Below are 24,889 nucleotides of genomic sequence, written 5' to 3'. Positions count from 1 at the left end.
ACATTGGTGTGGGGGGCGCAACAGCCACAGTACGGTAATGTCCATGGATGTTAAAATTTTTGGGTTTTTCTGAATAGACGGACATATCAGTGTTGCAGTCTCCAGATGGGACCGGAGCTTACTCTTCTTTTGGACAAGTGGGTTCAGATCAATGCATGGACTAAAATTTTTCTTCACATCAAAATAAAACAAAGGATTTTACTCCACTGCTTACTTGTTCAATATTTTTATTATTGTAAAGAATGGGGCAGTGTGTCTTATTGTATATAGTCCTTCCAACAACACACCTCGGGGTGTAAATTTCTGCTTCTACATGTATGCAAAATATAGTTAACTTCAGTTGTGAAGCGAATGGAGAGTTTGTTTTGCTGCTGTGATTAAATACTAAACCAAAATCTCATTACATAACTTTGAATTATATTTGTTAAAATCGATCTATATTATATCATCGCTATAGGTAGTCCATGTTATGCACAGGAGAAATTTTAAAAATGTCTTGTTTCTCGAACCTGTGGAATGTAGATTTGCTTTGTTGGCAAACAGAAACAGAAAATGGCACCATGTTATTCTATACTGATATACTGATAGTCAACAACTATGTCGAAAATCAATGATGGGGGGACTTGTCTGTGTTGGGTCTTATTAACAACTTCACATGTAATCGCACAACTCATCGACAACAAATCAACAATGTTAGGAAATGTGTGCATGGCCCGAGAAAACAATTTAAAATTACTGATGTGATATGAACCCCCTTCACTTGTGTGTATTTAAATATGCGAACATGAGGCATTTTGAATAATCGAGGCGAACAATCACAAAAAACAGCTTGTAACGGTATGGAGAGGGGTCACGAGTTCAAACTTCAGACGATTTTTGTTAATCTACGAAAAGCCAAGGGGGCGAACGGAGATCACTACGAAAATTGTAAAAAAGAAGAGGACGCGATGCCATTTTGGCTAATGGCAAAAAATGAGGATGAATAATGGTTATTTTGATGAAATTGACGAATTGGGGCACTTAAAAAACACACGTCTGCTTCGAAGTGGATTACCCCAACAACTACAATTGTCCCTCCTCCCCACACGAGGCGATTAACAGGGGTGTACTTTTGTCGGTCTATGACTCTGAGGGCTCAAGTTACAATGTTTACCTATAGCTGTACATATTTAAAAAATGACCTGAGCAATTAAATGTTACAGTACCGATCCTGATCTTTGTCAGATGACGTAGGTTGCAATCCCACCCCCGATGGCGTATAGACTTAAATGTTTCCATAACATGAAATACTGTTAATGGAAAAAATGTGTCGTTTCTAATGTTCAATATAGAAATCATATAACAAGAAAAAAGAAGAAAAGAAATGTTGCGAGCAAATACGGAGCCTCAACCCAAACACATAAATGATCAGACAAGATGTCAACGATGCGTTCATAACTAACATGTGATTATTCAAAAATTGAAATAGTGCATTGGGAAACAACCAACTAACTAACTCTCTAGGCTTCCTAAACCCGTGGACAGCAAATACAAGCCTATCCTGATCTGAGAAAGATCTCTATCCACTCTTTTTTTCCATCCCAACCGATTTTCTTTTAGGCCCATTCAACCCCTCATGGTATACTGACTTTTTTTTACGAGCTCCCACTGCCCATCCTCCTGATGGTGGAGGAAGCGAATCTATTTGGACATGAAAGAGCATTATGTGTGGGAGACTATAATTTATACATGTGGTTGCTTGGATGCTTACAGAGGATGCCATAGCTCGTGCGATTGAGACATTTTATTAAGCACATATTTTGATGAGTGTAAAGAATTAAATAAGTCACAAGGGCCTGAGGCATGGTTCGAATTTCTCGATCTAGGTATGGATGCAGACAGACACGAAGTTTTGTGTGTGAACACAAATGATAATGGAAAAATGCCATTCACCCCGATAGCATAGTGGTAATGTTGTTCTTGCCTTGTTCCCATCGACAACATAGTGGTTATACCAAAAAGGAACACAATGTCCCCTTTTAAGAAGTTCTTCTCAAAATTATTCAATCACTCTCTCTCTTCTCCTCCTATCTTCGTAACCAAAAAAAATAGGTTTTCTCAAACGTTTAGACGACTACGAAAACGTTGAAATGTAAAATATTGTTGCATTGTAATCAAAAAGAATTCGTTGAATATGCAGAACAGTTCTCTCTAACCTAAAATAAAATTCAACAATTAATAGAGTTAAACATTTGCGACGGAGAACACCTAGGCTATCATAACATCATTTTCAGCAGGATAATAATAACAATATTATATATATATTAAGGATTAGGCCCAAGGGATTAATATTCACTATTTTTATTTACTACACCTGTCCACAGTGGAAACCGAAAACACAAGTACGAGACACTAACTTAGGAGAGGACATACAAAAACTCTGCGGGGGCTCATCTTAAAAACTTTAGTAGATGTTTGTCATGGTACTCTCTCTCTCTATCCCTCCTTAAATTCGATAGGAAGGGCACAAATATTCCGGTTCTTGAATAAGAAGCGCGTATGCCTTCAGAAAGAGAGGAAGAAATAAATAAATCAACTCATGCATATTCTTCATGTACGTACGCTTGGTAGCAATGTGACAAGAAACAGTATTTTTTTTTCTCTTCAAGAAATTGTTTTCAACTTTTTGCTGGGTGGCCCAACAGGAGTGGACGAAATAGCATATTCATACAAAACTAAAAGCTTGCTTTCCTTTCAACAATGGAAAACACATTATTTCCAGTGAAATATCGACTCAACTACCTACAATGGCTACCACGGGCTTGGTGACTGAACACTAAAAAGGCTTCCCGGGTTTCCTGCAAGGTTCGGCATTTATTTTTTAATAGCAAGCAGGTGAACTGGCTTTACAATATGAAGACCCCTCTCACTGTGTCGGTTTTGGCGAACGTCACGACTGTGTTTGTGTCTGTATTGTGAGTTAAATAAAAAAAAAAATTGGAATATATCAGGCAATGCGACCTCTTCTTTCGTGATCCGAACTTCGAACAGAAACTTGCAAATATGCTTGCCGAGATTTCAAGTGAATTGTCAGATATGGAATTTTTCCAATACAGAGGACGAAGAATATATTCAAAGCAATCATGATACCGATTCATATGTATCAGTTGACAGCGATGAAGACAACCAAAGCAGTGGACCTGATACCGTAAGTGACAAATATTTTTATTGTAAAAAAAAAATTCAAGAAATCATCAGTGGAGACTACGAAACATACCAGAGTACAGGAATATAATAAAATTAAAATTCTTTTGACTCATCCCGAACTACGAAGAAGAAACAAAGTAGATCCAGTTGATGCATCGGGCTACATTATCACAGACACTATGCTGAAGAACGTGCTAAAATGGACAAGCAAAAAAAAACTTGAAAATGTGAGACAGAAATACGTTAATTCTGATAGAGTTGTGCTCAAATCTTGTACCCTTACAGAACTGAAAAGCTTCCTTGGCCTCCTCATTTACAGTGTAATTTTAAACAGAACAACAAAAATTTTCGATCTCTTTTTGCTACAGACGGAACAGGACATATTTCGAGTAACCATTTCATCAGCTAGATTTGCAGTACTTCTGAATTGTATGAGATTTGTCAACCCTGAAAGCAATTTTGCAAGTGAATTGAATGTCAATTCTCAAGCTTGCTATTCGCTTGGTGCTAATATAACTAGAACTAATAATCAGAACACATTAGAACAGATAGGCTAGAGTTATGTGAAAATGAGAAAAAGCTTTCTATACATAGGCAGGCTGTAGTAAGACTGTGTAAACCCAATTTTGATACCAACAGAAATGTAACTACTGATAACTGGTACACTTCCATGGAATTTGTAGATATACTGTTAAAAAACTGGGCTAACTATTGTAGGAACAAGAAAAAAGATTTCACCACAATTTCAGGCTCAAAAAGAACGAAAAGTTGGAAAATAGTATATATACAGCTTTACGAAGAGTGTTACAATAGTTTCTCGAGTACCTAAAAAAAGAGGAAAGCCGTAATTGTCATTTCAAAATTTTGTGTTTTGTCTAACAATTGATTAAATTAAGTACCGAAAAGCAATTCTCGAAACATTATACTGAAATGTTTATATTATAATAAGTGTCCTGGCACAGCCGTTCCAGTCTTCAAACTGCTCCCAACACGGCTTCTGCTTGCTTTTCAATAAAATCTAAATTATGTGCAGTTCAATTTACAGTGCTAGCGTGTCTCACTGCTACACGGAAAATCCTACAGGAGTTTATTTTTCCTGGAGCTCTGAGACTCACCAAATCCTATATGGTACTGAGTATACTCATTATTGCGATGTAAAAAAAAACATGAGTGTCCGTGTTGTGAATTGAAGGGCCAGAAAATCGCATGTCACGGCTTTTGATGTTATCTGTAAAAAGCATAACGAGAGCGAGGATTGTGTCGGAAATAAACGTGTAGAGGACGAGGCTTGTAGCATGAAGTTTCAAGGATGCCAGTTCCTAATAGCTCAGTATTAACTAACTAATTCTCTTGCCTTCTTAAAACCAAAGGTTTAGCAACAAAAGCCTTCCATCTCTTACCCTATCCATGAGCAAGATCAATCAAATTTTGTATCTAATTCTGTGCAAATCACACTGCTCGAATCTTGTGTGTATTACCTTCACTGTTTATTCTTTCCACTACCTTCTGACCTTGACTATTGATCATGCATTTTTTATTGCATGTTTCCCATGTCAGCACAAAATATTTTTCTCTTGGATCATTCATGACTATGAGGTTGAAAGAATCAGAAACAAAATGTTATTTAACAAGCAGTATATATGTTAAAAGTTCCTAGAGAGGGATGTACTTGACACAAGAATATAATTACCAGAGAATGATTGATTGAATTGCAGCTTTAAGTTTGCTTTATGCACGGAAAGGCAAATCGGGATTGGACCTGTAGGTCTAACCACCATGCGCCTCCAACAAGTATCAATCAAAACCTGGCATTTTTTGATTACAAGGTGACAACGCTACCACTTTGCCATTGGCAAGGCATAATTACCAGAGAATAACTGCAACCGACACAATGAGAGGGGTCTTCATATTGTAAAGCCAGTTCACTTGCTTGCTATTAAAAAATAAATGCCGAACCTTGCAGGAAACCCGGGAAGCCTTTTTAGTGTTCAGTCACCAAGCCCGTGGTAGCCATTGTAGGTAGTTGAGTCGATATTTCACTGGAAATAATGTGTTTTCCATTGTTGAAAGGAAAGCAAGCTTTTAGTTTTGTATGAATATGCTATTTCGTCCACTCCTGTTGGGCCACCCAGCAAAAAGTTGAAAACAATTTCTTGAAGAGAAAAAAAAATACTGTTTCTTGTCACATTGCTACCAAGCGTACGTACATGAAGAATATGCATGAGTTGATTTATTTATTTCTTCCTCTCTTTCTGAAGGCATACGCGCTTCTTATTCAAGAACCGGAATATTTGTGCCCTTCCTATCGAATTTAAGGAGGGATAGAGAGAGAGAGTACCATGACAAACATCTACTAAAGTTTTTAAGATGAGCCCCGCAGAGTTTTTGTATGTCCTCTCCTAAGTTAGTGTCTCGTACTTGTGTTTTCGGTTTCCACTGTGGACAGGTGTAGTAAATAAAAATAGTGAATATTAATCCCTTGGGCCTAATCCTTAATATATATATAATATTGTTATTATTATCCTGCTGAAAATGATGTTATGATAGCCTAGGTGTTCTCCGTCGCAAATGTTTAACTCTATTAATTGTTGAATTTTATTTTAGGTTAGAGAGAACTGTTCTGCATATTCAACGAATTCTTTTTGATTACAATGCAACAATATTTTACATTTCAACGTTTTCGTAGTCGTCTAAACGTTTGAGAAAACCTATTTTTTTTGGTTACGAAGATAGGAGGAGAAGAGAGAGAGTGATTGAATAATTTTGAGAAGAACTTCTTAATAGGGGACATTGTGTTCCTTTTTGGTATAACCACTATGTTGTCGATGGGAACAAGGCAAGAACAACATTACCACTATGCTATCGGGGTGAACGGCATTTTTCCATTATCATTTGTGTCCACACACAAAACTTCGTGTCTGTCTGCATCCATACCTAGATCGAGAAATTCGAACCATGCCTCAGGCCCTTGTGACTTATTTAATTCTTTACACTCATCAAAATATGTGCTTAATAAAATGTCTCAATCGCACGAGCTATGGCATCCTCTGTAAGCATCCAAGCAACCACATGTATAAATTATAGTCTCCCACACATAATGCTCTTTCATGTCCAAATAGATTCGCTTCCTCCACCATCAGGAGGATGGGCAGTGGGAGCTCGTAAAAAAAAGTCAGTATACCATGAGGGGTTGAATGGGCCTAAAAGAAAATCGGTTGGGATGGAAAAAAAGAGTGGATAGAGATCTTTCTCAGATCAGGATAGGCTTGTATTTGCTGTCCACGGGTTTAGGAAGCCTAGAGAGTTAGTTAGTTGGTTGTTTCCCAATGCACTATTTCAATTTTTGAATAATCACATGTTAGTTATGAACGCATCGTTGACATCTTGTCTGATCATTTATGTGTTTGGGTTGAGGCTCCGTATTTGCTCGCAACATTTCTTTTCTTCTTTTTCTTGTTATATGATTTCTATATTGAACATTAGAAACGACACATTTTTTCCATTAACAGTATTTCATGTTATGGAAACATTTAAGTCTATACGCCATCGGGGGTGGGATTGCAACCTACGTCATCTGACAAAGATCAGGATCGGTACTGTAACATTTAATTGCTCAGGTCATTTTTTAAATATGTACAGCTATAGGTAAACATTGTAACTTGAGCCCTCAGAGTCATAGACCGACAAAAGTACACCCCTGTTAATCGCCTCGTGTGGGGAGGAGGGACAATTGTAGTTGTTGGGGTAATCCACTTCGAAGCAGACGTGTGTTTTTTAAGTGCCCCAATTCGTCAATTTCATCAAAATAACCATTATTCATCCTCATTTTTTGCCATTAGCCAAAATGGCATCGCGTCCTCTTCTTTTTTACAATTTTCGTAGTGATCTCCGTTCGCCCCTTGGCTTTTCGTAGATTAACAAAAATCGTCTGAAGTTTGAACTCGTGACCCCTCTCCATACCGTTACAAGCTGTTTTTTGTGATTGTTCGCCTCGATTATTCAAAATGCCTCATGTTCGCATATTTAAATACACACAAGTGAAGGGGGTTCATATCACATCAGTAATTTTAAATTGTTTTCTCGGGGCCATGCACACATTTCCTAACATTGTTGATTTGTTGTCGATGAGTTGTGCGATTACATGTGAAGTTGTTAATAAGACCCAACACAGACAAGTCCCCCCATCATTGATTTTCGACATAGTTGTTGACTATCAGTATATCAGTATAGAATAACATGGTGCCATTTTCTGTTTCTGTTTGCCAACAAAGCAAATCTACATTCCACAGGTTCGAGAAACAAGACATTTTTAAAATTTCTCCTGTGCATAACATGGACTACCTATAGCGATGATATAATATAGATCGATTTTAACAAATATAATTCAAAGTTATGTAATGAGATTTTGGTTTAGTATTTAATCACAGCAGCAAAACAAACTCTCCATTCGCTTCACAACTGAAGTTAACTATATTTTGCATACATGTAGAAGCAGAAATTTACACCCCGAGGTGTGTTGTTGGAAGACTATATACAATAAGACACACTGCCCCATTCTTTACAATAATAAAAATATTGAACAAGTAAGCAGTGGAGTAAAATCCTTTGTTTTATTTTGATGTGAAGAAAAATTTTAGTCCATGCATTGATCTGAACCCACTTGTCCAAAAGAAGAGTAAGCTCCGGTCCCATCTGGAGACTGCAACACTGATATGTCCGTCTATTCAGAAAAACCCAAAAATTTTAACATCCATGGACATTACCGTACTGTGGCTGTTGCGCCCCCCACACCAATGTGTAAAGTGTTTTTTTTCCCCTCCTTGTTGGCTGAACGCGAAGATGCTCGAGACTGGTTTCGAAATTGCTTTCAGCTTCGCATCACGATACAGCCATATGCATATTAATCTATTTCATCACACACAGGCAAAGCGGTAAAAGGTAACATTTCTCTCCTTCCCTCGCTTTTAGCCATCTTACAGTGTCTTAAATAGCAGGTGAATCGTGACTAGCAAAAGTATTGAAATCGAAATAAGAATTATCCGTTATGGTCTCCCTCCCTTCTTTGCATGCACGCTCGCTATGCCTTAATTAAAAAAAAAAACATCTTTTGTACAACTGTATAGGTCGAGGTTCATAAGCCTCGTGCATCTCATGCCAGGGACTGCATATCTTGTTTACAGTTTATAGTGGCATCATATTCCTTCACCAGATATCAAACTCGAGAGACTTTCAAGACAGCTCAGGTTATAACTTATTACTATATGTCAAATCACAAACCCTGACACCTTCTGTAAACCTGCATGCAGAAAGCATTGCAAACTCATAGAAGTAAAATAATCCACACGAAAATCCAGCGTTGTTACAATATTCATTACGTAAGGTAAAACAATGGCTAATTTGTAGTATGGGATATGCTGCCGCAAATGACGTCTCACTTTAAACCCAATGCTCTTTCTTTTTTTACTTATTGCTTCACCTTTATGGTTAACTCTTTGCACCAGTAATCATTTCTCATAAATTTGGCTTCTTTCTTTGAATATATTTTACTTGCATTTTTTAGACAAAATGATATAACATGGTAATGTATATTTCTAAGGATGATATAGATAGGAGTGTATTTGAAATTTGTTTGTAGATTTTATGTAAATTGTATCTTATGTAAATAAAATATATAATGGGCATAAACAGCCATATGCATTGCTGTAAGTCCAATAAATATATTGATGATGATCAAAACAAGACAAAAAGTTTGTAAATTTATTGCGGTTGGAAACTTTGACAAGCATCCTAATAACGATTTTTGTTCCGCCAAATATAGTGCAATTTGTAAAATAACTTGGTGACATGGCAAGGCAAGATAAGTGTGAACATTTTGTAGTAATATAACTTTCAATGAGCTTAGAGATTTGTGTACATAATGATATTTTATAACATTGGTTATTTTCTAAAAATAATCATGTGAACAGCAAGGAAGTAGTGCAACTTAGTAATATTGCCTGACTTATCCTTAGAAAAATAACATGCCGAGTTCTATGCGTGAGGGAAAGTCTCCGTGTTCTCTGAGCTTGTTTTCAAAACACCAGCAAGGACAGCCTTTGCAAAGGGGTGAGAAACAGATTCTACTCAATATTTATGTAACGTTCTGTCAGTAGTATCCTGAGAAACCAGTAAATGAAGTGGTTAAGTTGGTATGCCAGTGCAGTGGTGTGTCAGTGTCTGCAGTTTTAAGGGTTATGAAAGAGAGAATGACCGGGAGAGTAACAATGTATGCGGCTGCATATTCGTCTGATGTTTTGAGAACGGGTTCTCACATTCAGAGGCTCTTATATAAAATGAATAGGTGCGGCGAACTATGAGTGTAACAGCAGATGATTGCGGTCATGGATCAGCTGACGCGGAGTGATACATCGAATCGGTGAGACCGTTTGTTTACAGAAGGTCTCAGGGATGGTGATTTAGACCTTAGGTCTGTTTTTTTTTAAAAAAAATAATAATCGTCAGTCCATACGACAATGCTTGCTGTTTAACTAACAGTATTCGAATCTCTGAGGGGCCGGGGACTGAATTTTTTGCATTCCAAATTTACCTTTGTTAGAAAGCGCAGTGCAATAAATGTTTTTTTTTTCAATTATTAATATTTTAAGTTATGCAATAATTTTGACATTTTATTCATGTCCATTTCCAAGACTAGATTTATATACACAAGCAACTCACTCTTGCAATATAATATCTGATGCAACATTGTGAAAGGTTCTCGTATGTTCGCGAAACAGGAAATACACGTCACAGCTTCCGTGAATTGAACGCAAGGTTACTGGGGCACGCAAAATACCGTAAGAATTAAATATTCCAAATGCAGGCATCATCATTTTTCTTTCTTCACAAATGTAATTATCAGGCTGAATTTACAGTCTAAAACCTCCATGTTCTGGCACCAAGTATCAAAAACCTGTGGTAATTTTATTATATGATAGGAGGTGAGTGAAATAGTTGTTGCAAGTTAACTTTTAAACCCAGTACATGTGTAGGAAAAACTGCGTATAAGCTGTCTCACTCTCTCTGTCTGTGTGTCTTATTTTCGTCAGGTGGTCATGTCGATCGCTAGTTGTATGTCACAGCTTAACCCGTACTAGGTAATATTTTTTTAACATGAGGTAAGTTGGCATACTCTGCTAGGGTGTTTTTGTGTGTATATGTTTTCAGCTTCTAGCTGTAGAGCATTAGCTTTAGCCTATTTGCAAAGTGTAAGTTTGGTAACACTACTCGTCGAAAGCAGCTCAAACAGTGTTGCTAGCCTGTAGTTTAATTTTCCCCGTTATACAATTGCAAGAGGTGAGTTGCTTATAGCCTATCTGGAAGGCTTGGTGTGTGTGTGTCCATGGCTTATGTCGTAGGTTAATTTAGTTTGCAATAGATCTTGTGTGTTGGCCCTTACAAGTGATATAGCTGCCTTACTCTGTAAGGCATAGTGTGTGTGTGTGAGTGGGTGAGGTTAGTTTAGATCACGATAGATCGACCTGTCACGCTATGCACTACTTTCTGCCTTTGAGTCACCTGTAAGGCTATATGCGGGTGGGCGAGTGAGGTTAATTTAGTTCACGATAGATCACACTTTTAGACAGTAAAATTAATCAGAAATATTAACTGTACTTCAAGAAGTAAAATTGTGTGTATCTCATGTCGAACTAGAAATAAAGAAGTCAAACATTAAGCATGCATGCAGATTAATTAAGCTGTAAGTTCAAAATTGGCCCCCCTCTTCCGACAAATCGCATTACATACATACATACATGTGGAGGACCCGTGGCATTACAAGAGCCCTGCCTCCCACTGTGGGCCCCCTCCCTAAGTAGTAGTGGGGGCATTGAACCTATTGCCACGACATACATCGTGAGAAAAAGGCTCACACATCGTAGCCGTTTACGCTGAGGGCCCGTAGGCATTTACGTTGAGGACCCTAACCACCTTACAAAAAAGGTCCCAAAATAAGATTGAGCAAAAAAATAGGGCTAGAACATCGTCAAATGCTATAAAATCCATAGAAAAATCATCAAAATATGTCACAACTGAGGTTAAATACTAGGTCCACCTACAAGGGTTGCGTAGAAACAATCATTTTACACTTTGTAGGTTATTTTAACCCGTAAAAGGCAGTAAAAAAGTGAATAGGTTAAGTTATATCACGTAAGATCATGGCATATCTACAAAGAAGAGCTCCACCACCTTACAAAAAAAGTCCCAAAACAAGATTGAGCAAAAAATAGGGCTAGAACATCGTCGAAGGCAGTAAAATCCATAAAAAAAATCATCAAAATATGTCGCAACTGAGGCTAAATACTAGGCATACCTACAAGGAAGGCAGGTGAAACAATAGGTTTCCACTACTCAGGCGTTTAAGATATTTTTAAAATTGAATACTGCGTGGATGAAACTGTTTTGTTCCTCACTTAACATACTGCAAAATGTGCACATTTTTGTTAATGTCAATATTTAGTTCCATTCACGATAAAATGTCGTATTAAAAACAACAGAGTAGCTACCACGTGGACTATGTGAGGCCTGGCAACTGTGGATTATTTGAAGCTTCTCGAACAGCCTACATGTGAGATTTAAGACTAACATAAATGTGTATTCTAAGAAGTTAGTCAAGCGTTTACTTTGTAATAGGAACACAATTTATCTTTGGTTGATTAAGAGATTCCTTATTAATCATTATTCTTAAGAAATAAGTCCTCTTGGCATTATGTTTTAAACGTTTTATTTGTTTAAAACATGTTTTTTTCGGTTCTTGTTTAAAACAAAAAAAAAACTGTTTGTTTTGTTTAAAACACAAATTTTGTCAACCCTGTACAGGGTGACTACTCTAGGACCATGAAAAAATTCAAGTATAATTCCCGGCTTTCAAGGAGACCTTTCCAAAAATTCAAGGCTACCGTCTACACCCAAACACACAAAAATATGTTATCAATAAAGGGTCTATGAAATTCCCATGTAACCAAAAATTCTAATTCAATTCAATTAAATGGTATACATATTCAAAATATTTAATTTAATCAGTTTACATTTGCCATTTCATATACGCTGACTAGAAATACATCTCCAAACACAGTCATAAATGTTATGGGATATACTAATCTACGAAAAATTGTTAATTGTGTAAGAATTTCAAACTCAAATTTACCTAATACTTCATCTTGCAATAATATTCTTCCACCTGCCAAATAGATTATTCTGCAATGGACACTAACGAACTTAACTGATTGAGAGAATTCTGTTTCTTTTTCCACACAACCTTCCTTTCCTTCCTTGATAAAAATGAAAGCTAAACTGTGAAAAAATTCCAACAGGGCATTTATAAATATATATAAATTCAATGAGATATGAAACATCGCGCTACAACACCAGGGGTCCCAGGTTCGAATCCCAGCCTGGGCATTGATGTTTGTGTGTGTCCATTCCTCAATTTCATCGCATCATCACTCATCTTCATCTTCGCAAATTAGCCACTAGTGGCACATAAAACGAAGTAAAATATAGTAAATCAATCAAAAATAAGATATGAATTAATAAAATTTGCAATTTTTCACGTCTAAAAAAATTCATGCAGAATTCAAGAATAATTCCCGGTGCTTGCCGAGCCAATAATTCACGCATAATTTCCGGTGAGTAGCTTCCCTAATATAGAACCAGGAAATATTATCAGGACCAACTCATTAAAGTCCGACTTACACGGAACTGGATTTACAGTAGGAATGCCCTAGTTGGTGCTGGACTGACTACCTGGCTGGCTGCTACACTGGTTTTGACGACTAGACCATGTTCCATTGCAACTGACTTTATCTGCTAGATTCTGTGGAACAGTCAATCAGAGTGAAAGTTTGGTCATGTGCAGATAATCTGTAAGTTTGGCAAACAAGAGAGTTTTTCCTGTGGTTTCTGATTGTTGGCTGAGTGTGTTCGCTGCTCAATGAAAGAAAAATGGAGATGAGGTGCATTTGTGTTCATAAATATTTAGGAATTTATCCAAAGTGATTAGATTGTACATGACAGATATGACTTTCTGTAGCATTTAGAAGTTCATGGAGGTATTTTCTTTCATCGTGGAATCTATTTCACCAGGAAATCATGTATTTTTGAACAGAAATATCTCTCCGACGCACAATTGTCATTCCTTTCATTTCCTTCCACTAAGTGAACCAAATGTTGCGAATGTTTGATAATGTTACTCCTTGTCAGTGTTTCCAACCACGCCGTTTTTTGCAAGATGATAATTTTAACTGTTTGCCTAATGTAACCGAACCTAACCTTGCCATGCATGGTTTGTGGGGCTATTCATGAATTGGGGCTATCCGTGAATGGTTTGTGGAGCTAAGCATGCATGGTTAGTGGAGATTTTTCGATTGACAAGGTTGGAAACACTGCATACCCAATGATGATGTAGCATGCTAGTCAAGGTATCTCGCCATATTGTATCTTACGGAAGCGAAATAAGGAACAACAATAATTACTCCTCATGTCACAAATTGAAATTATTTTCGTGAAAAAAGCAAAATACCACCTTGAAGAATCTTTTGTAATGCAGAATACGTAAGTACGAATGTTAAAAATAACGAAAGAAATGAGTGAGAGGTGTTGGGACCATACCGAAGTTTTACCCAGTAAACGAATGACAGCTAGCAAGCAAGCAAGCAAATGGGAATATACAGAAGGGTGAACATAAATCATTAGCCAGAAAACATTCTCTGAAGTATGATTTACCAGACATAATTAGAAACCCAACCATGTATTTTTTAAAAAAGCGACTCTACCATGATTGGTTTGAAATTAAACAATCGAAGGTATGACTTAAGATGACCAGACCCCTCTCCGATTTTCTTCATATTTGACATACTTACTAATTGAGGCCTGCTAATGATGAATCTGAAGTTAAAAGTAGTCAAAAACGTCTAGAAATTGCATAATAAGCAAAAATAAGTAGTTAGTTTTCGGAATGGAAACCGTCGATTTTCGCGAAATTTTTTGTTTCACAAGGAAATATATATATTCCTGATACTACCACGGCACCAAATTTTAACTATGTTTGCCTAACCTAACCACACGTCAATGGTTCGTGGGGCTAGCATCAATGGTTCACAATTATTTTGCAATTTCTAGATCCTGATACTACCACAACACCAAATTTTAACTATGTTTGCCTAACCTAACCACACGTCAATGGTTCGTGGGGCTAGCATCAATGGTTCGCAATTATTTTGCAATTTCTAGACGTTTCTGACAAATTTAAACTTCAGATTCATTGGTAACACTTTCATATAGGGGTGACGGATTTCTTACTTTTTACAGGAGAAAGTACTTCTGCAAATCATTTTCTGTAGCGTTGTGGAAGTTCGTGAATGTAGTTTTGATCCATTTTAATGTGAATGCATGTTGTTTTCTGCGAAAATCTCTGTCCGACATGTTGTTTCTGCTGCCGCCATTTGCTTTCTGCACAAAAGCATAATGTTCCGTGTGTTAGATGACGTAAACCCCATAGTCAGTGTTTCAAACTCGCCGTGTTTTCACTATAACGTGTAGAGTATTTTTATTTTATTTAATTTTTTTTTAACTATGCTTGCCTAACCTAACCTAATGGAAAATGGTTTGTGGGGCTAATGTGAATGGTTTTTGGGGCTAACGTCAATGGTTTGTGGAGCTAACGTGAATGGTTTGTGAGGCTAACGTCAATGATTTGCGAGGTATTAGCATAATTTCAAATCCGGGCATGAAAGTAGGTATTTTCCGGTGAACAAGGTTGCAACACTGCATAAATCGACAAAACACTCTCACAATGCGCGATGATCCAGTACGCTATCGCCATAATGTGTGTTACAGAATCGAAATAACGAGTAACAGTAAGTACTCGTAAATGTAAGAAATAGACATTATTTTCGTTAGAAATTCATTATTTCGGTAACTATCTGATATCGCCTGAATGGATTTCTTTAAATTTACAGGAGAGGTTCTTTGAAGTATTTTCTTTCGCGGAAACTAAAAGGTTCACCATAGAATGCTGCAGAACAATAAATAATCAGTTGTTACGTAAGGAACTTGCATCTTCTGTAACATTAGGCCGTTGTTTCCATTATACACGTGCAGATGGTGCGAGCATCGAAAGTCACGCGGTCTTGGCAGTGTTTCCAAACGTGCCTTTTTTTAAACTATGCTTACCTAACCTAACCTTGCCGGAAATGGTTCGTGGGGCTATCGTGAATGGTTTTTGGGGCTATCCGTCAATGGTTTATGATGACATAATGAACACGAAAGTAGGTATTTTTCGGTTAAGAAGGTTGAAACACTGCACACCCACTCCCAATCGACAAAACACAAGCACGACGCGCGATTATCCATGACGAGTGCACGCCATATTGTCTGTTACCCAAGCATAACAAGGAAGACAAATAATGACTCGTAATATGAAAAGTTGACACTATTTTATGGAAAAAGGCATAACTTCACCTTAAAGAATCTTCCGCAATGCAGAATAGGGTACTATTATAGTATAAGGGAAACACCTATAAATCATATATTTCGCACTTTTTTACATTGCTAACGTACTATTCAAAACTAGATCCACGAACTTCCACAACGCTACAGAAAATGATTTCCGGGTAACATTATCGTATGAGGGAAACTGATTCCTTCAAATTTACAGGAGAAAGTACTTACGATAAATCATTTTCTTTAGGGTTGTGGAAGTTCCTGAATGTAGATTTGATCCATTTTAATGTGAATGTGTGTTGTTTTCTGCGAAAATCTCTGTCCGACATGCTGTTTCTACTCCCGCCATTTGCTTTCTGCATGAGAGTGCAATGTTCCGTGTGTTAAGATGATGCAACCCCGTAGCCAGTGTTTCAGCCTCACCGTGTTTTCACTAGAACAATACGTGTCGAGTATTTTTAATTTTTTTTTTAACTATGCTTGCCTAACCTAACCTTACGGAAAATGTTTTTTGGGGCTAACGTGAATGGTTTTTGGGGCTAATGTCAATGGTTTGTGGGGCTAACGTCAATGGTTTGCAACGTATTAGCATAATTTCAAATTCGGGCACGAAAGTAGATATTTTCCGGTGAACGAGGTTGCAACACTGCATAAATCGACAAAACACTCTCAGAACGCCCCCTAAACCAGTACATTATCACGGCCATAATGTGTTACAGATTCGAAAGAACAAGTGGCTACAGTCTAGTTTACGTCCTTCTTGCCCACTCCTTGTTACCCGTTTACTCTTTCTTGCGCACTCCTTCTTACCCGTTGACAAAACCGTGCTAGCAGACAGCTGGCGCTCCGGCATCCGTAGAGTAAGTAAGTTTTTCTTTTTACACTTTCTGTCACTAACCATTCACGGGAACGAGGTATGCCTACGAGGTTAGGTTAGGCCTGTTAGGTTAGGTTCCATTAGCACTCATTTCACCCCTAAATATGTGCTTCATCGAAAAATGTCCTCAGTACGTTCAATCACGCATATCCGGACAACATCGGTTTTTCTCGATTTTCTCCTCCAGGAAACTTTTCCTCGCCTTGGGATTTACTTTGTTGAATTCCTTATAAAATAACCTTTCCAACGATATATGACACGTATTCCTTAGGAAAAGGACGTAAACTAGACTCTTACCGAACAAGTAACAGTAAGTACTCGTAAATCTAAGAAATAGACATTGATATGCATTATTTCACTTTAGGAAATGTTCCACATTCGAAAATAACACGTTAGCAATGTAAAGAAGTCCGAAATATGAGATTCGTAGCTGTTTCCCTCATACGATAATAGTACCGATTTCCGTTAAGTACTTTCTCCTGTAAATTTGAAGAAATCCGTTTCCCTTATACTATAATGTTACCGAAAATAGGTAAGTATCAATGCTAAAATGAAGGAAATAAACGAGTGAGAGGTGTTCGGGCCTTATCGGATAAGTACCATTATTTCACCTAAAGAAATGTTCCGCAATGCAGAATAGTACGTTAGAAAGGTAAAAAAGCGCGTAATAAATGATTTATAGGTGTCACCCCTATAGTAGTACCCAGATTCATGATTAGGAGGCCTCAATTAGAGAGTATGCCAAATATGAAGAAAATCGGAGAGGGGTCCGGTCATCTTAAGTCGTTCCCAATCGAAACTTGAGCCTCAGGAAGTAAATATAAACAAAACAATTTTCATAATGAAGTTACCTATTTTTAGACATGACCTTCTTGAAAACCCTCATTTCTGATGTACTCGCTTCCTTCGTTGGTCCATCTCGGAGGGGATAACTTTGTGGCCACCGCCAGGCTCTTTTTTTACATATTTTTGTTTGCTAACTAATGTTCCTAAGTTTAAAGCACAGATTACAGCTATTTCTAATCTGTGGATTACAGATGACACTACTCAGTTCAGTGTTGCAGCAACCTGAGAGCACAATTTTAATTCGCATGCGGCAAAATTTCCCTTTCCCAGAAGAAGAAGAAGAAGAAGAAGTAGTCATATTTTTGATCGCTCATGTTCATATAGACAAATTATTAATCACCACATACATCGACACAATCTGTGCTTCCTCCCCGCTCCCAGTTTTTTTTTCTTTTTGTTTCAAAATCCAGGACTAGGGTCTCACCTGTCACTTACAACTACAGGGGGTCTCACTCAAGGTACATAGAGATTAGGTAAAGCCATCCGAAGATTACCGATCTTGCACAAACGCGTGACGTCACCGGAGAAGCAGTGAGCTCGGCTGAAGTAGACGGCCCCTAGTATTTATATAAGAGATTCAGTGAGCGAAAGTATCGTGCGTCCATTTCGATCTTCAGCCGAGAGATCGGGAGAAGCGTGGCGGGCGTCGCTGACGGAGATGCCGACATTTGCGGCCTGTAATGCCCGCTTATTTTTATGGACATATGCAGACATTTATATAAATATTGCAAAACGAGCACTAACCTGTGTTATAAGAGTTGTTCAAAGTGATGTCCACCTACATTCACACATTCCTGGCATCGTTTGATGATATTTTGATACACACGCAAAAGTTCTTCTTCCATAATTCTTCCAAGTTCTACCATTATATTGTATTTTAGGTCGTCGATGCTATGAGGTTTATTCCGGTAGACTATTTTTTAAGGTTCCCCACAAATAATAGTCACGTACGGTAAGATCTGGCGAACGTGAAGGCCATAAACCTCTAGAAATTATTCTGTCATCAAACACCTCCCTTAAAGCGTCCAAAGAATCAGTGGCGGTATGGGCTGTGGCCAAATCTTGTTGAAAATACCCATATTGTCTCTCATTATCTGATAACAACTGAAAAGACGGCGCGAGTATTTGTGTACGGTACCTCTCTGAATTTATTGTCTCTTCAAAAAATATAGGCCCTATTATTCTTTTTGTACTTACAGCACACCACACACCAATTTTTGCATCATGTAACGGAACTTCGTGTATTATTCGGGGATTTCCAGTGCTCCAGTATCTATTGTTCTGTGAACAAACATGACCACGCAAGTGAAACCATGCCTCATCCGAAAATAAATATTAACTGTGGATCAACAATATCATCTACAATATTCTGCAAAACCCAATTACAGTAATTTACTCTACTTACGTTGTCAGGGGGCCGTAATTCTTGCACTATAGAAACTCTGTACGGTTTTAATTTTAGTAGCTTAGTGGCTGTATGTGCTGATGATTTTGACACGCCTATCTCCTGTGAAACACGGCGTAGAGGTTTGTTTGGAGAACGTTCTAACGCTGCACCAATTTCATCGAGTTTTGCTTCGGTTAGAATCCGTCGTTTTTGCTTAGGTGTTTTACAATTTAACGATCCAGTTTCTCGTAATTTAAGGACAAGATGTCTAACCGTATCTCTATGTGGATGTGAAACGCCTGGGAATTTCTGTACAAATTGCCTACACACGTCTCGACACGAGTCTGTTTTCACTTGTCATACATAAAAATTCTTTGTTCTACGAGGGGGGGGGGGGTGATAAGTTCTCGGCCTGACCCCCTTCGGCACATGTCATCCTGAAATCATGCATTGCATTTGAACCATTGATCTTTTGGAAGTTTAAGTGCCAGCTGGGATGATCGTATCACTAACGGATTTTCCTTTACAGGCCATTGATTGAAGCATGGTGCAGCCAAATGTGGAATTTACCAAGGAGGTGCGAGGTGTCATGAAGTTGTTCTTCCTGTAATAGAAGTCGCCGAAGGAAATCCATGGTTGCATGCTAGGCACATTGCGTGTACATTGCCCTTCACGCTCCACTGTGAAGAAATGGTGCTCAGACTTTAAGCGTGGTGATTTTTTCACAGAAGATGGTGAAAGGTGTGGGAGGCCAGTGTCAGTGTCAACTCCGGAAAAAAGTAGATGAAGTTCATGACCTGATTTTGAGTAACAGACGAATTTGTCTTCAAGCGATAGCTGAGACCTTGCACATATCCAAAGAACGTGTCTGGTCAATAATCCATGATCAGTTGGACATGCACAAGCTTTCCGCGAAATGGGTGCTTAAACGTTTGAATGCCGATGAGAAATGCAAACGTCTGGCATTTTCTCAGGTGATTTAGCGGTATTTTGCGAACTCTATGGACGATTTTTTGAATCGGCTTGTTACCCAGAATGAAAGTTGGTTCCACTACTTTGATCCTGAGACCAAACAGCAATCATGCGAGTGGCGCCACTCAGGATCTCCCAGGCCAGAGAAATTCAAAGCACAGAGGTCCGCAGGTCTGCTTGCCTCAATATTCTGGAATAAGGATGGTGTTTTGTTATCAGACTACCTTCCAAAGGGACAAACCATACATAACATCAGAGTATTACTGCAGCCTTCTGGCTAAGTTAAAGGACGCTATTAAAGAAAAGCGCCGGGGAAAATTAAGAAGTGTGTTGTTTCTGCAGGACAATGCTCCCGTTCACAAGGCTCTGGAAGAACAATGGATTTTCTGAAGGACCTAGGGTTTCAGTGCATTGACCACCACCTTACTCGCCAGACCTTGCGCCCTCTGATTATTATCTCTTCCCTAAACTGAAAAAAGTTCTGAAAGGACAGAAATTTAGAAGTGAAAACGAGGTTATAGCAGCTGCCGAACAGTTTTTTGCAGACCAAGAGAAATCTTTTTTTTTTTTCGGAGGGGTTAGAGAAGTTGGAGCAACAAAGTGCCAAGTGTGTAGACCTTCGGGGAGAATACGTTGAATAGCCTGAAACTTTCGTGCTTGTAGCTTAAGTCCTTCTGGGTCGGGCCGAGAACTTATCAGCCCCCCCCCCCCTCGTAACGTGAACCTTGCGGCTGGCATTCCAATCGTCTCACTGACACAACACACATACACACTGCAATAACACAAACAAGTAACGGCAAGTAACCAAGAATAACACTCTTGCGCACAGTACGAAATTAACACGCTCTTGGTTTACATCTACTCGCCACTATATTCACAGCTCTGTCTTCATCTAGTCGCGAAGGAACAAAAAACTCGAGCTCAGAGATTTCGGATTGCAAGGAAGCTCACGAAACCATTGACTTTTAACGGTTTCGTCTGCAGCGTAATCTTGATACAGTGTTGCACATTCGAAACCTCCAAACGATCCCCATCGACACAAAACTCTTTCAAGGATATAAACGTAAGCAGGACGTTACTGGTCAAAACTATGATTAAAATGTTTTATTATCTGTGGCTCTTAACATCGTTTCTAAAGAGTATTTGTTTGTGTATATAAGGGCAGAACTTGGATGAATTATAGATGATGAATTATAACACAGGTTAGTGCTCGTTTTGCAATATTTATATAAATGTGTCTGCATATGTCCATAAAAATAAGCGGGCATTACAGGCCGCAAATGTCGGCATCTCCGTCAGAAAATAATAATTGTTGTCATCCTCCAAGATGGTATTGAGGCATCCTTTTAATGATTAGTAACATAATTGAAAACGCGCTACTTTTAAAAGGGGGCAAAGTACATGTGAAAAAATTATTTTGAAAATCCATATTCCTGAAACTTTCTGACCTATGCGCTACAAAGAAAGTTGCGTGTTCTCCTTTAGAATTTCGTCATTTTACAAATCGTAATATAAATTTAACAAAAACGTGGCATGCTAAAGAAGAATTAAAGAGTTTAAAAAAATAATTGATTAATAGACTTGGATTATTTTACTTCGCTTATCTGTCACATATGGCTAATCGCAAAGATGAGGATGCGTGATGATATGATGAAATTGAAGAAAGGAAAGTAGACCCATGCCCGGGCGGGGATTCGAACCTGGGGGCCCTTGGCATCGTAAAGCGTTGTGCTAACCACTTCGCCACGGAGGTCAGAATTACAAGGAAATAAACAGAAAATGGCATCGATATTTTAATATGCGAGAAACATTTGCGAGGGGGTTATTGAAGTAACAAATAAATATTACAAGATGTGATTAAAATTATTAATATATCTGAAATATCGAGAGTTGACCTTGCAGTCTCTAAATGTACTTTTAGGGTTACGCAAAACCTTTACTCAAAATTGCTAGTGTAAATTTATAAGCTATTAAAATTTAAAACTTATTCCTGTTCGAAAAAAGAAACTGCCAAGTCAAATTAATATTTCGTAGAAATACATATATTTTTCTTTCATGAGGCCGAGAGAGTATTTGGAGGGGACGGTGGCTTGGGAAGGCTATAGCCCCGGATCTCGATCTGCAAAGGGGCTTCCAGTGGGAAAACATTGCTATGAAATAGTCCAGAAAAAGGGGCGAAATGATTTTTTTTAAATGGCTCAAGAATACAAAGATATAAGTGGAAATTTGAGAAGCTTAGTCTAAAACTTACAACTGAAATCGTACGTGTGTGTGGGTGGGTGGGGGGGCTACGTGAGGTAACACAGTGGAATATGATTCACAATACTAAAATTAAAATAAATATGTGGGAACAATATAAATCAAAATATGTTGTAGCTAGTGAAGGCGCAATAGTAAAGATGGAGGGGTAAATCATATTTTCCCGGGGCAATCATGTTTATTATTCCGTTACATACGACACAAAAATGCATATTTTGGCTAAAAGAGCATTTATTTATTTATTTTTGTCGTTTTACTGGGGGCAGATAAGAGAGAGAGAGAGAGAGAGAGAGAGAGAGAGAGAGATGTCGAACTGCCCCCTTCCCCTGTAGTGTGGTCACTGCCTATAGCTATGCTGGAGAAGAATGCACCAATTAATACGCTATTAAATAAAACAGATACTTTTAAAACTTTTAATCAAATTATTTGTGAACTATAATTTAAATTTAGAGAGAGCACATACCTGTTTAATTTAATTTGGATGAGTTAACTTCTGAAGCCTGCCATTTGCGAGCCTTCATCCGGTGTGACTGCACTGCCCTTTGAGCCCTAGCTGCTGCGTTCAGGTGGCTCAACGAGCAGAATACTAATTAGAAAAAAATATGTGACAAATATATATATATATAAAAACAACGTGTTGAAGCTATTGACGGCGCCAAAGTAAAGACAGAAGAAGAGTGCAGTGATATTTTACGGGAAGCAGTCACGTTTATTACACCCTTACATTTACATACAATATTAAAAAGTTCTGCTTTTAGATCTCGCACAATGCCTTTTTCACAAAAATGGGCAATCCCGCATTTTTTATATCAATCATGCTGTGTGATATTTTAGATTTCTTCCGTTAGTTTTCTGATAATAGTTTTCACAGCTTTCAGCATTTAGGCATGATTTCAGTTGACAAGAACAGAATAATCTTATTTCAAAACATACAGGAAAAATAAACCCAACGCGCTTAAGTTAAAACTCCCTTACATTGGAAGCCTGGAGAGAACAAAACAGGGGTTCCTTCGTAACACGATTTCTTGAAAACTATTTTACACATTTGAATCAACTTTGTGATAAATTGATTAGAAAGGATGAATCTTAACAGTAAAAGTTGTAACTTTTCCCCTGTTACTATATTTTAGAAGATATTCGTTGTCAAATATCTCAATATTTGCATAAGGAACCAGCCTTTTCCGTGCCGAGAGTTTCGACGATGACGTCATGCATCCACGGACAACTGCGCATACGATCTGCGCCGCCGAACGAGCACCCCCTGCACTGCTGCAAATACTCCGTACGAAAAATGCACTAGCGCTTATTCCCCTTTGTTTTTGGGACAGTCCATTCTTTCAAAAAGGGGTGTCTTGATTCGTTTTACTTCTTTATGTAAACAATCGGTTACGACTGTAACATTACCTTTTAAAAAGTAACTTTCCGAACACTGACATATGAATACATTTATTAATAAATTTATTCAAAATTATATTTGCAATCTCAATGATGCTTCGTATCTTCCCAAAACAGACATTATCCTGTAGCATATCATGTAAGCGTAATTCCAAATTTTTCAAGAATGTATGTCCACTTTATGATCACCCCTACTAATCTAGAGTGGATGCGAGCTACGAATGAGTAGCATAACCTGGTCATGAAAATCTAAACAACTTGGGGTTCATGGTGCTGACCACACACACGGCAACTGATTGGATGATCGCCGACCTCGTTTGAGGCACATGGGGGACGTTGGTAGTCAGTTGGTAGGCCCTGACCTTCAAGGCTGTTGCGTCATGGTTCATTAGTAATATTCACTCAGTTCAACTCCTTGAAGCTAAGTGCAGAAAGTTACTTTGTGTGTCACTACCTCTTCAGTCGCTAAACCACGCAGGCAAACCAGTGACGTCACAGTTGCCTTAGCAACCAACGAAACAAGGCTCCGTTGGTGTGCATGGCTATCGCTTCTCCAGGTTTAGCTCTGCACTTGTGGATGGATTATACTAATTAGTATGGCAGAAGCTATTGTCGAGGGCGGGCGCTCCGTAACAAACTACAACAGACTACATTCCACAAAGAAGTTTATTTTACCAATATACGTGATGAGGATTATTTAATAAAAATTATTTTGCACATTAAAATTTGGTGAAGTGTCACTGTACCTACTTCATCTGAATATCCGACACTATTTGCCCCACAATTCACTGCCATATTTCCTAAGTTATACCTGAGCTTGTCAAGTGGAATTTCAAACGAACCTGTTCTGTTTGAATTCGCATTATGGAGATTATTGTTTCTCTTGGTTATTTAATCTAACGAAATGTATATTTTTGACCTGCAATAATCTCATTCCTTCTTTTGTATTTCACTATGAATAAATGCAATATTGTTTGGTCATTGGGCCACCCCAGCCTTAAAATTTACATTGATAGCTTACAACAATGTACCAGTACAACAATGCTAACGTGTTAACCGTCTCCTTAGAGTTTATCTTGCAAAAATGTCTCAAAGAAAGCTGCCCGAATAAAATATGGCAGAATTAATTGGCAGATTCAATCAACAAGGGAAAGAAAGTAAGTATGGTTTATATAATAATTAAATATATATTGTGTGTTAACCCAAAGTTTAACAATGGGTGATATTCAGGAAACAACTTCCCTTAAAATTCATTGCGCAAAATCAAGCCGCGCGCCACCATATTTCCGGCAAATACGAGATCAGATCTTCCTAGAAATTTCAGCAAAAAACGCAGGCTCGACTAGGTCTCTGACATACCGTGCCATTGCTATACCACTGAGCTACCGAGCCAGCCTGGCTTCGCCTGATTTTTCGCTGACGCTTGGAATGTCAGAGACCCGGGTTGAAGTCCTGCATATTAGCTGAAGTTCCTACGAAGTAGATCTCCT

At 38.1% G+C, this 24,889-nt stretch overlaps 1 protein-coding gene across 1 annotated transcript in view; it reads right to left on the bottom strand.

Moving 5' to 3' along the window:
- Window positions 1-17,530, bottom strand: part of LOC145981641 (phosphatidylinositol N-acetylglucosaminyltransferase subunit C-like) — an 80,885-nt gene extending 63,355 nt beyond the window's left edge. Inside the window, exon 1 of the mRNA XM_083115033.1 lies at window positions 17,392-17,530. The gene's annotated coding sequence lies outside the window, so the exon portion shown is untranslated. The remainder of the gene's footprint in view (window positions 1-17,391) is intronic.
- Between the last annotated feature and the right edge of the window lie 7,359 nt (window positions 17,531-24,889).

This window comes from Lepisma saccharinum, chromosome 29 (genome assembly GCF_977018435.1).
Source record: "Lepisma saccharinum chromosome 29, izLepSacc3.1, whole genome shotgun sequence".
NCBI lineage: Eukaryota > Metazoa > Arthropoda > Insecta > Zygentoma > Lepismatidae > Lepisma > Lepisma saccharinum.
This window is presented reverse-complemented; position numbering and strand designations above follow the sequence as displayed.